This window comes from Microtus ochrogaster, assembly GCF_000317375.1.
Source record: "Microtus ochrogaster isolate Prairie Vole_2 chromosome 14 unlocalized genomic scaffold, MicOch1.0 chr14_random_1, whole genome shotgun sequence".
NCBI classification, from domain to species: Eukaryota; Metazoa; Chordata; class Mammalia; order Rodentia; family Cricetidae; genus Microtus; species Microtus ochrogaster.
The window spans coordinates 33,206,887-33,220,553 of record NW_004949096.1 but is presented as its reverse complement, the minus strand read 5'-3'; positions in this window follow the sequence as shown (position 1 = coordinate 33,220,553).

Sequence of the window (13,667 nt, the reverse complement as noted above, 5' to 3'; positions counted from 1 at the left end):
TACATTTCATCCTTAGATGCTGTGTTCTGAAATTCTCACAGTGAGGATTAACTTGCACTTCTCTGTATTTGCATTTATTCCTTTGTTTTGAATTCTGCAATTAAATCTTTAATTATCCTGGAAATTCCCCATAAAAAGTAAACAGTGTGAATGTTCTGGCTGCATTTAAAAAGCATGAGAGCTACTCTGGGAGCCACTCCTCCCGTCCAAGCACTAACCAGGCCCAGCCCTGCTCAGCTCCCAAGAGCAGAGGCTATCGGGCAGGCGCCATGCATCCAGTATGATGTAGACTCTGAGCACTATTTCTCCCTGTCATCTTGAAATATTTGTGCTGAATCTGAAGGCCTCTCCTTGACAGTACAGGTCAAGAAAAAGAAGGTAGGCAGAGAGGGAAAAAAATAAAATGGGACCTAGAAGGAAATTTTGTTTTATTTTTAAAGCCATGTAGAAAACTCATTTGAGTTTTTTTCCCCCTATCTTCTGAATAAGCAGATTTGACAGGACATTCAGTGATGCTTCTATCCAGCCTGGCCTTAGAAGATTAGGAATGCAAAGGGCAAACCGTGTCTTTCGTCTGCTCTCTCTGAAATAGTCCCGCTGTATCCCAAACAAAACATCATATCAGAATATGATCTGAAATTATGCTTGAGCTTAGAGACTGCTGGAATCAGCAAGGATCCTGGAGAATTCTGGTCACCGATCACTTTGTTGATAAGGACATCAATTCCTAGAGGGACCCACTGGGATCCCTCCTCTGGCTAGCTGCTGAGGTCTCACTGTGGCTTCTCCTCGCTCTCAGCTCTCCGGCCACCATCCCTTCATACCCTCATCCCTTCCTTTTCATGTGACTTTTCTTCTGCTCAAAATTCTTTCCCCTGCAATCATGGTTTCGTCCTGTCCCCGAATATGATGTTGTGTGACAGTGAAGGCTGGGGACGGAGGTGGCTTGCAACCAGAAATGCATAATGGCTTGAATTTCTTCTCAGGAAATTTACCACTTAAGGCTGCCATGTGTTTTTAGCCCCCCTTGGGCACTTTAAAATATTGTTCCCCTAAGGGGACCAGAGATCTTTTTACTTTTCTTAGGAGAAAATGATTACAGCCAAAGCAATAAAAATCCTTCCTCTTTTGCCTAAAAGCAGTGAAATGATTACCTATATCCTTAATTTAAATTCTCTCTGACAGCTCCGCCACCACTGCAGCTGGAGGGGATGAACCGACCTTCTATTGTCAGCGCAGAGGCAGAAGGGAATTTTATTGACCAGGGAGGATAATACGCATTAGGGAAGTCAAGCAGGTCTGCGCTGACCTATTGGAATATAGTGTGGGGTCAAAGGGCACAGGATCTGAGCTGGAAAGCATCCTTAGCTTAAATGCCAGTGGTGTCCCTTTGTGCATTCTGCTGCGACCCTTTGCCTGGTCACCGGTCCCTCTGGGGATGGCAGGAGAGCGGCTTTCAGCGGCTGGCTGCTTATCCGTGGTTTCGCAAAGAGCTTGCTGCCAGTCCTCTTGGGGCTGCTGCTTGAGTTGGAGCACAACAGCTGATGGCTGCATCGTCAGTCCCAGGAATTCCATCTACATGTTTTCAGGGCCTTGGTCGAGCAGGCCACTCCTTAGGGGGATGGCTTACTGTGTTTGTCCTTAAAAAGGAGCCCTCAGAAACCACTCCAGGGAATGTCCAACCAGCAAGCCGGCTCGCATTATACCCCTCCCCCTCCACTGCTGAGTGTGTCTGAGAAGTGCCTCTCTAGGGACACTTGTTCCTGGTAATATCAAGACCCAGCAACGCATGGGACTTCTTGTTTATTTTTTCCCTTGTTTTCCATGCCCAAGGGGACAGTGACTTGCTCTGAGGTCATTGTGAGTTCAGCTAATGTCCTGGGAACTGGCTTCAGGCTGCCTTCCCTGTGCCCGCTGCAGCCTCTGTATACTTTCTGTGCGTGTCTCATTAGGTAGGTATTGCTAGTGTCCCTCCTTGACAAGAGAAGAAATGTGTGACCCGAGGTCTTAGTTACTTCTGCTGCTGTGCTCAGACACCGTAGCCAAGACAGTTTATGAAAGAAAGCATTTAGATTGGGGCTTACACTTTCAGAGGGCTAGAATTTGTGACCATCGTGGTGGGAAGCATGGCAGCAGCTATGGCATAAGAGCAGGAGCCAAGGGCTTGTGGCCTGAGACACAGCGCAAGGCAGAGAGAGCTTACTCAAAATGACATAACTTTTTTTGAAACCTCAGAGCCCACTCCCAGTGACATACCTTGTCACCAAAGCCATACCCCCTAATCCTTTCTGAACAGTTCCACCAACTTGGGACCAGTATTCAACCACACAAGCCTATGGGGGGCATTCTCATTTACAACCACACCAACTAAACTTGTACTAAGTACCTGTCCCAGAACAACACAGCCACTGAGAGAGGAACAGTGATGTGAATCACGGTTTGTGTCTGTTCCTAACACTATTTTTTCTGGTACTTTCTGGATCCCCCGGAAGTGGCTATCTTGATATCCTGCCCAGAGTCACTGTTGACAGAAGGCACTCAATTTCCTACACAGTGGCAGTGTTGAGTGGGGACTGTCTGATCTGCCTGGGAAGTTACATATCTCCTTATTCCAGGAGTTGTCCCCGAGGCTAACTGATCAACTCGACGCACAGTTTCTTCTGTGGCGTGCTCTCTGGGGTCAGGCTAAAGCAATACCACCTGAGAGGACATGCTTCCTAAACTTTAATTCCTAGACCAGCTTTACTTTCCTAAACACCCCATGACAGTACGACTACCACCTCTCCCCCTCTTTGAAAATCCTCTTAAGGATTCTAGGGGACCAAACCTCAGGCAGTTCCCAAAGTCTCCACTATGATTTTTTTTTTATAATGGCTTCATGTTAGAACTTGTTTTTTTTTTTTTCCGATGTATTATCACCATGGGCTCACATAGCTCCTGTCATGTTATGCAAAACAGCTTCTTTCCCCCTCACCCCCCCGAATCATTAAAAGTTCTTTAAGATAGGTTAGATCTCCTTGGTCAGTTTGAGCCACGTGGATTTGATGAAAGAGAGGCATGTGATTGACAATAGAAGAAGAAAATGAAAGCAGATGGGGCCTGAGGTGCCAGCAGGAGATGGCTCATGGTACCATGGAGACTGACAAAGTGATCCGAGATTGCTTACCACTTGCTGGCCTGCCACAGTCGTCACAGAACAAAAGAGCCCGCAGTCGTACATCCTACTGGGATGACGCCAGGAAAATGGCCATCGTGGATTGATGGTATAATTGTCTGTGAACACGAAGCCAGGGATCTCCAGGTGAGGAAGGAGGGGGAAGTGGGAAGGCTGGGGGAAATGAGGGCGAAAAGACTCCACCTGGCTTTGACTGTGCTAGGTAGTAGGGCAAGCTGGTGGAGATGGTGGCCAGCTTTGCATCCTTCTCGGCTTGCAGGTGAGCTTGTGACAGGCTGTGACAGAGGCGCTTCCTTCCTGGTAAACAGGCACGGCCGAACTTTCCAGCATAAGCATCAACTGTTCCAACAGTATTAGCTCCAAGTGCAGATGAGGGGGAGAGTGCCTCCCAAAATTGCACAGTGCTCTGACTCTCAGCCAAGAGGATGACTTTCTGCCGCTGGCTCTCCATGAGTCAGCAGATGGTGCCTTTGTTTGTTGGGCAGAAGCACGAGAGCTTACAGGCCAGAGGTGCCAGAGGAGACTTCAGGTCATAAGCAAAGGGCTTAGGGTCCAAACTTCCTCCCTTCTCTTTCCCCAGGGAGCCAGTTTGGGATGTATCTGAAACTACAGATTGTGGATGGCTATTGAGTTGACTCATGGCTGTTGGCAATGTCATTACAATTTCAGATAGGAGAGGCTTGACATGGAGCCAGAACAAGGGCTTGGCTGGTTTCAGGCAGAACAGATTGGGAGGCCAAGACCCCAAGCATGCACACACCAGGGTGCTCAGACAACTCAGGCAGGTGGGAAGGAGGTCTAGACAAGCAGGTTGAGCTCAGCAGAAGCAGGGTGCAATCACACAGGTGTCCTGTGGAACTTGAGTGAGATTGGTTCTGATTGCTGCCACAAGAGTGCTTGCAGCAAGGCCCTCCAGCAGAGAGGGGGTATGAGGGAAACCACCAGTCAGGTAACAGCAAGTGGTCCAAGGTCTGGATCCAGAATTTTAATTCACCAGAGGTCAGGAATAGACAATGCAGAGTTTCGCTTTGCTGCACCAAAGCCCATCTTCTTAACTTTGTGTCCTGACTAGTTCAAGAGCACAGAGAGCCTTCACGCCTTAGGTGGGGTACTGTTTCTAACTCCCTCAGCTAAGACTGCCCTAGTAAAATCTAAACTTGTTATCACTTATGCTTAAACCTTGGTAGCTCTGACCCAGATATGGTGCTACCTGTCTGTCCGAGTGCTTCAAAGTTGGCATGTATGTGCACATGTGTGCATGTATTATATATGCATGTATGTATGCATGTACGTTTGTGCACCATATGCATGCAGTCCCTGTGGAGGACAGGAAAGAGTCTCAGATTCTCTGGAACTGGAGTTTCAGGCAGTTGTAAATTACCGTGTGCATGCTGGGAATCAAACCTAGGTCTTCTGGAAGAGCAGCCAGTGCTTGTACGATCTGAGCCAGTTCTCCAGCCCCAGCTCTCTGCTTTCCTAGATGGCCTCTTCTTGCTGTGTTTTCAGATGGTGAAAGAGCAAAGGAATTTTCCTAAAGCCTCTTCATAAGGGTGACAATCCTGTTGGCGATGGTTCTTCCCTCACAACTTGATGATTTCTTAAATGCCTTGCCTCCCTGGGCTGTTGGCAATTAGGTTCCATCGTGTGAATTTCAGGAGGACATAAATCTTCAGCCAGCAGCAGAGACTTGGGTGAGTAAGTGATCACAAGGTCAGGTTTACCAAGGTGAGACTGTGATTCCGACGGGATGAGGAGGACTTCTGGCTTCCAGAGGGAATTTTTCTTCCTTTGTGTGGCTGTTAATTTTGGTTGTCAACAAAGGATGGGGAAAACTCAGGGTGATTGATCTAGTCTATCTGCAGAACATACAGACCCATGGAAGAATGAGCCAAATGGATGTCACAGACCTCATTCATAAAGGGTACCAAACAGGGATCAGAATGGTGTGGTGGGTGTCCAAACCCAGGTCTAAAAAGCCCTTAGTGTGCTGCATCTACGTGCCTGAACATGCCTGAGGGAATTTAGCATCATCTTTCCAGGACTCTTGACCCTTCTTATGTCTACTTAGAGATGGTGCATGCCTTTTAAGCAGGGCATGATTTGAAAATGGTTTGTAAAAGATATGAGTGTGCATATGAAAATTGTGGAAAACAGGTCAAAGAATGCCACCATGAAAGGCATTTAGGATCTAAGTCAATAATTTTTAATATTTAAAAAATGATCTTATCTTTTTTCCATAATCCCAGATCAATGCCTAGTATTTAGATAAAAATCACAAATGAGCTAATCAAATCAGGAATGGATGCACACACTCCTGTCCACTCCATCATCTCCTTCAGGCAGTTACATGCATCCCTACCACTGTTTGAATGACTTTGGATTCCAGGAAATGGGATGTCTTCCCCATGGTCATGCAGCTGGTAGTTATGGAGCCCAGGATGGAAGTCAGCAGTCTGATTATGGACTAAAGATGCAGGTTTCCCATGTGTAAATGAACATGTTTCATCTGAATCATGCAAGTAAGACTCATTGTGGACAGATTTTAATATATAGGCATGGGTTAAAAAAGAAACCCAAAACTACAAGTGACCACTAATCTGGCCAAGAAATGATTGTTTTTTTAAACAATGCAATGTCTGCCATTGAAAATTTATATATATGTAGGATGTTATACATGCATTGCTTTGTAATCCAATTTTTTCCCTTCACAATTTCTTGTATTTCCCATGTCATTAATTTTTATGACATCATTCAATTATCAAAAGGTATCATGACATACTTAATGGATTTCTTGTTAGGTGTTTGTCTCTGTCTTCTTATTTTTGCAGCTACAAACTGAATTGACATTAACATCTTTGAAAAATTGCATCTTTATGCACATCTGGATTAATCTGACTATATTAAGTTTCTAGAAGAATATACATATACATATGCATACACACACATGTCTGAAAGGGAACACACATTTATTGGGTTTTTTTTAAGTCACATCTTCCTAATTGGCTGGAGTTCTTCCTCCAGAGCACCAGGTGCCTTTTCTTGGTATGCATATTAGGCCTTGGTAAGAATAATGTTCAGTGTTTTGAGTATTTTTCAGAAGATCAAACCATAGCAACATTGGGTTGGAAGAAACTTCCGAAGCTGTGGTTCCACCTCTTTCTCTGGGCAAACAACAGTGTTTAACCTGAAGGTGTGAAGTGTCAAGAACGCTAACAGCAGCAGAATTTCAAAATGCTGCCATCCCAATTCAAACAAAGCCATTCATAAGCCTGGCCTGGGCGGTTGTATCTCAAGACGGGTGGGGCATCCATGTCAGAACTGTCTTCCCTAGGAGACGGAACCAGATTTAGTGCGAGGATTTTGGAAGGAATGGAAGATTCTGAATACCACTGTTAGGTCCTAGCTTGTGTATTTATTATTGCCACTATAGCTAATACTGTAAATTTAAGAGCCCAAAGTGATAGAAATTTATCTTAAATTCCCAAAGAAGTCTGAAGTCAAGATTGGGCAAGATCGATTTTGTAGCAGGACATCTACAGGGTTTTGGGTTTTTTTTTTCCCTAACTTTGGAGCTGCTGGTGCTCTGGCTTCCATACCAATGTCTGCGTCCTGTGTTATTACATTCCTTTCTCTGTGCAGTCAAGCTGCTCTCTGTCTCCCGTTCACAAGGACACTGGTGATTCTACTGAGGCCAACCCAAGTAATCCATAACAATTTCCCTGTGTCTGAATCTTTAACTTGAAGGCCCAGATGCAGACTTGGTTTGAAGGCCAAGGAAGCTGTGATGGGATTGCAAAGGGAAATACGCTGATATGTCACAACTACTTTCCAGATCACAGTAGGGAATGGCAGCTACTTGGAACAATGTCAAAGAAATATCACTCCTGGGACCCCAAGGCCATCCATGAACAGGACTTCATGAGGGTCACAACATCACAAGGCTCAAATGCTTGGAATCAGCCAGCACTTTGTGAGATGCTGGCAGACCTAGGTATGCTTGTGATGCTCGCTTGGCCTAGTAACCCCTGCCTTTGGTATTAAAGAAATGGAAGAGGAAAAAGGCAGCTTCAGAAGGGAACCTCCAGGACTATTATTAAGAGCCCATAGAGAATATGGACTCAGGAACCATCTGAGGGTTGGAGGAGCTTACACTGAATTGACTTGGTGAGGTCAAGACAGAATATTGTTGACTTCCCAACCGGTAACCTCACATCTCCAAGCTGGTGGACCTGGAATGATGCGGATTATACAAACACTCCTGTGCTGTGTGGCAAGGAAAAGTCTGTGGCATAAAAGACCATCCTTACCACACAGCTGCAGTGATGGCTAACAAGTATAGCCACTACTTTGAAGAAGTTTCTTCCTGACTTTCCCTTCCCCCATCTGATCTCCATATTTTTTCCATATTTTTAAAAGGGTAAAATGACTTTCATTTTATATGAAATGAAAATATTCTGGTATACTTTGCTGATCTCATCTCTAATTTCTCTTCTGACCTTTTTCCTCTTCTCTAATCTGAAACACCGATGTGAACAACACCACATAAGCCTATTTTAATGCAACTGATACAAAAGTCACTTAAAATGTCTCCAGCAGACATTTTGAACTTTGCAAACAGGCTCTCTGAGATGGAGGAGTATCTCTGCTTTGGGCTAGAGGCCAGACTGGAGACTTCATTTCTCCCTGCTTCTACAGCCCTCCTCCTCAGTTGGCTTTGTCCTCATGTGGCTCTCCTCATTTGACCAGAAATGGCTGTCGCAAACCCAATCTTTGTATCTGGAACTATTACCAAGAAATAAATAAATAAATAAATAAATAAATAAATCTCCCAGTAGCTCTCTTTGACGGTGAAAATCTTGCTTGGTAGCTTCAATAAGCAGCTAACACTTTTCTCTATCATCACTGATGACCTTGAGTTTCTGAATGAGCATGTGGTCCAGGAGTGAACTGTGGCTGTTTCCCAGGAAAGTACCTGCAGAGCCTAACAGTCAAAGAAAGAGTGGTTGAAGAAGCAACAGTTTCTACACCAACAGTGGGAGCCTCAGGAATGCCGCAGGTCTATGCAATCATAGACATGGATTTTTCACACAGGACCCCTGGTGATTACCTACACATGCTCAAGTTAAAGAGGTGCCAATCCACCTCTTTGAGAAAGGAGGAGCAGAAGCCGGGGAGAAGCTATACGTACCTGCAGCACAGATCTTCCTGTGATGGTGTTAAATTGATTTTGACAGCATTTTTCATGGAGAAGACTGCAAAATGATTTAAACAGTTATCATCTATCAGTTTAAATGTTTTCAATGACAAATGAACTCCCAACTCAATGAGTTTACAAGAATAAGGGAAAATTATATCTTACAGTACAAAATATTACAAAGTAGGCTAATTCCCGGGCTGGTTCATTCTCTTTAGATTATGTTCCCTTTTGTCGAGACCAAGTTTTGTTATCTAGCCAGAGTGTTCAAGGCTAGCCTCAAACTCACAAGCCTTCCACCTCACCCTCCCGAATGCTGGGATTGCAGGCACGTGACACCATACCCAGATTAGTTTTTCCTTAAAGATTCCGAATGGCCTCACTCATATTTCACTGGCCAAGACTGGCCTCCATACCTACCTCTAACTTGCTTCTACTAAGGCAGAAGCTTTATCACCACTTTGGCCGTTCAGAATGTATCTGTAACCACGAGAGGAAGAGTGGGCCTCAAACCCAAATCAGGTCCTCACCATCAAGGAGGGAAAGGCATTGGCATTCAGGGGCCAACAGATACAGCTGTTATCTGTAGGACTTCTTTTTGTTTTTGTTTTTCTATTTACACTTGCTATTTCTCAGAATGGCCAAATTACTTTGAATCTGGTGTTTTATAGCTCGACCTGAAAATAGTTAATTTTCTTTGCTAATATGTTTGGAATTTTAAGTGGAAGCTAGGAAATGTTTTAAGGAGAAAAAGAAAATAGACCAAAACCAGTAGGCATGGACATTCAGAGTTCTGGTTGAATGTGATAAAGGGTAGACGAAATAAAGACAAGGCTTGAAGGAACCCTCTAGGTGATAGGTCTTATTTGTTTTGTGTTTGGGCAGGCACACCTCCTTTTCCCAGGCCTACAGCTGAGGGCCGGGCTGTCTGTATCCACTGGGATTAATACAGCTTCTGGCGCTGTGCTCTGCTAGCCCTGGGGCACACATTCAAATTGTCATAGTTGGTCTGCCTCACTGTGACATTCTTCAGTGAGGAAAGCAAGAGAGTGTGCGCTGGTGAGGACTATGGCCAAACATTAGCCCGCCACACAAGAAAGTCACGGGCTTTTTAGCACCTAGCCTTGTTTTCCTTCATTAAGGTTAAATAATACCAAGTTCACTCTTGGTTTCCTTAGGACAAGGCCCAGCAGTGGGTGAATTAGAGGCCACTTAATTATGCCTCGTGCTGTGTCAATCCTCTGAGATCGCTAGGGCTTGTTAGGGAAGGGTGGACAATCTGAGCCCCCTCTGACTGCAGCCTGTGAATGGGATCTCCTTGGCCTCTGTCTAATAATAAGACCGCACTCCGGTGGCCCTTGGATGCCTGCCTTGTGACCTGCCAGGCTGTTGTGGTCAGGGCAGTGGGTGGCTTTGCCGTGGCTTTATTTGGTTGCTGAATGGACGCTCTCCTCATGATTTTCTTTGTTCTCATTTTATTAGCAACCTCCCTGGGCAGAGGCATTTGTACATGTGTGGCCACGGCAAGGAGGAATATTGCAGGTTCACAGGGAGGGGAACGGTCCCTCGGGCACTTCATCCATCTTGGTGGGTTTGTTTCTTCAGTCTTTGGTGTTTTGGACTTTCTTAGATTTTTACAAGACTCAGATAATTTATAATTTGGGGTTGTACAAGTGCCAAATCCTTACTTAATCAGGCCCCTAAAGTGGAGTAGCCAATTCAGTGCTTTTAACTACTGAGCAATGGGCAGTATTATCTCTTTGTGAGCAACTGAAGCCTGAAGAGACTGTGACTTCCTCCTGGCCACATAGCAAGTAGGTGGTAGACGTGGAGGTAAAAACCAGGCTTAATTTGCATGGTGTGTGTGCTTTTTACTGCCCAGAGAGACCGAAAACTGGGCCCCACCCTCTTCTTTGATTTTGTTCCTGAAGGAAAGTGGGCACTGAAGCATAGCACAGCCCCAGGCCTCTTACTCTTCAGGTGGTTTGCTTGGTGCCAAACCAGGAAGGACAGAGGAGCACAGATCTCACTTTTTATCCCTGGGGCAGCCACCAAGTTCTCCAAGATGAATACTTCTATTTATTAGCTGTTGTTGGCCCAGACCTAAAGGTACCAATTCTCTCTCTCTCCCTCCTCACTCCCACCCTCCCCCTCTCTCTTTCTCTCTCTGTCACACACACACACACACACACACACACACACACACACACCAAATAAAAAAGAAACGTTAGTCAGACTTCTCTAGAACAAATAGTATTTGTTCTCTCTCTCTCTCTCTCTCTCTCTCTCTCTCTCTCTCTCTCTCTCTCTCTCTCTCTCTCTTTCTCTCTGTCTGTGTGTGTCTGTGTGTGGTGGGTGTTGGGGATGTTCATTCTGCATGACACAGTTTAGTATGTAGTTTTGGCTAATATATTTATGGAGGCTGAGATGTCCTTTCCTGCCATGTTGGGGGCTCATGAGAACTGGCAGTGTAGGTTCAGGGTAGATAGTAGACGATAGAGCTTCCAGCCCAGTCTAAAGCCCTGAGAATGAGGAGCATCAATGACAGAAGATATGTGTCTCCACTAAAGCAAAGCAAATCCAGCCTGCCTTTGCCTTTTGTAGCATCCAGGCTCACCATGAATTGGATGATGACTATCTATCCACTCAGGGAGGAACATCTGAGTTATTCACAATTCCCAAGTTAATGTCAGTAACATCCTCAGACATACCCCACATAAAATTTAACCAGATATCTGGCATCCCACGGCCCAGTCAAGTTGACACACAAAATTTACTGTGACAAGTACCTTTGACTGGATGAAGGTAGTGTCATCAAAGGAACAGGTCCCACGTCTTTCTTTTTAAAATATAACTCAGACATACCATTTTAATCTTGTTAACACACTTTTTTTTTTTTTTTTTTTTAGTTTTTTGAGACAGGGTTTCCTCTGTGGTTTTGGAGCCTGTCCTGGAACCAGCTCTTGTAGACCAAGCTGGTCTCAAACTCACAGAGATCCGCCTGCCTCTGCCTCCCAAGTGCTGGGATTAAAGGCATGCGCCACCACCGCCCGGCTTAACACACTTTTTAAGTGGCTGCTGTATAGATAGCCTTGGGCAAGGCACTCAACATCTCTGAGTGTTGAAGACAGTGTCCACCATGCAGTATGCTGAGAGGGTTCAACAAAGCGAGACAGAAGTTGAGTTTAGCAGAATGTTTTTAAGTGGCATCATCATTATCATAGTTACTTGCCTCCATGGCAAAGAACAATGTCAGGTGGATTTCTCAAGAAGCTTTCGGGTGCCTAGATACTTTGTGTCGCAACTCTCAAGAAAGGCCTTGGTCACTAGATCACTGCGCTATAGGGAACGGGCCCGGAATTCTGATCACAGCGAGTAGTATGTCTACGGATTTCCATTCCCACATCAGCTGCCTCTCTCTCATCTCTATTGCTTGGGCCAGCTTCCCCATTCCTGGCCTACTATAGCCATCCTCATTTCAAGAAACAAATATAAGAATAGTCCCCTTCCAGGTAGGTGAGCATCCCTAGCATTTTCCCCAATGAGTATTTTTAAACTTGAGATTTGTATGGCTCATTCAGAACCATTTTACCAGAAAAGGCAGCCTCAGGGAAAATAACTTAAAAGGACACGTGAAAGATGGACTCGGCCTGTCTTGGCTATAACAGAAATATTGCTGTTATTAATATCAGGCACTTAGAGAGCTCTGCCTTCCAAAGGAGCTCAAAGCATCGCTCATATATTATCTTATTGTCCCCTGCCATATGCGAGGATGTAAAAGACAGGAATAGGAAATCTTCGGGAATATAAAAGAAAAGAAAAAAAAAAAAAAAACGCTGTTCACCGAAGTTCTTTGGGTTGAACCCGATCCAGACCAAAACATCACAGCCTGGTAGGGGGAGCTAATGAATCATTTTCCTAGAGGCACAGGTCACTAAGAGGCAGGTGTGTGAAAGTTGCCCTGGAGGAAGACACCTGTGTCTCACCTGTGGAAGGAGAGGATGTGCTTTGCCACTCTGGACTTGGCAGTACCCTTCAGGACACACAGTTGACCTTCCTGGTGATGCAGCCCCCATGAGAGACTGATTCCAGTGTCCCTCCTTTGCCATTCAATGGTGTCAACCTCTGTGCTGCGGACCTCTTGTCTGAAGGGCTTCATGGAGGGTCAGGTAGTGGAGGATGCCTGGGGTTATATTCTCCTACTGCCTAATAATGAAGAATTCTACACAGTATTGCACACATAAAAAGCTACCATCAAGTTATAACATTTATGACATTTATTTATGCTCCAACCTTCAGCCTTAGTCTAGTCTAGACCATTCCAATTCATATTCATATTCATTCTAACTGGTGCTTGACGGAGTGTGAGCGTAGCAGCAGAGGGTGACAGGCCCACATGGGCGTAAGCACCGTGATTTCATGCTGACTGGCAGCACAAGGAGGGCTCAATCCCATCTTCGCATGAAGAGGAATATATGAGTTCCTGTGCTGCCTTCCCTTCGTGATGGACTATAAGCTACTGGATGAAATAGACCCTTTCCTCCTCGAGTTGATATTGGTCACTGCTTTTGTCAAAACAGCAGGAAGCAAACTAGAATAATAGCCACACCAGTTATAGGGGTGGGGAAGAAGAAGAGAGATAAAGGATTTTATAAACTTCGTGAGCTGAGCTAAATGACTAATAGTGTAAATGCCATTGGTGGGCAAGAACCCAAGCCCTGCCCTCAAGGAGAGGTAGGTGCTATATTTGTTCTCCTTTTACATCTTAGTTGATGATGTAAAAGCTCCAGGTAGGATTAGAAGTCTTGCTAAAAGAGCAGTGAGAGAAAAAAAAAAAAAACAACAAGCAAACCCTCCTGGGTTGAGGTAGCTCTGGGACTCAGCAATTTCAGACACAGCAATTACAGTTCTTTCTGTCAGGACTGACCTTTGAGGAGACTGGCTCACTTGTACAAGGTCATTATCCCCTGGTCCTAGCACAAGCAAGTTCTGAGCATGGCAATAAAACGTAGCCAGATAACCACATAGAGTCTTTCTCTTCTCCTATCCAGCGGTGATCTGAGGTTCTTCGATCCTTCCAGAACACACTAATTACATAGCTAGCTCTCATACATATGTGGGTACTGGAAAATCAGCCTCTACAGGGCAATCAAAGTTGGGGAGACTTCCTGTTAGAGACTTGAAATGTGTTTTTATAGCAAGTTAGCAGTTGTTCCTGAATGAGTTTATTCCAAGGATCTTGCACTTTCCCCCAGTGGCTGGTTGAGGTGGGTTATGCAGGGTCTTGATGGGTTACAG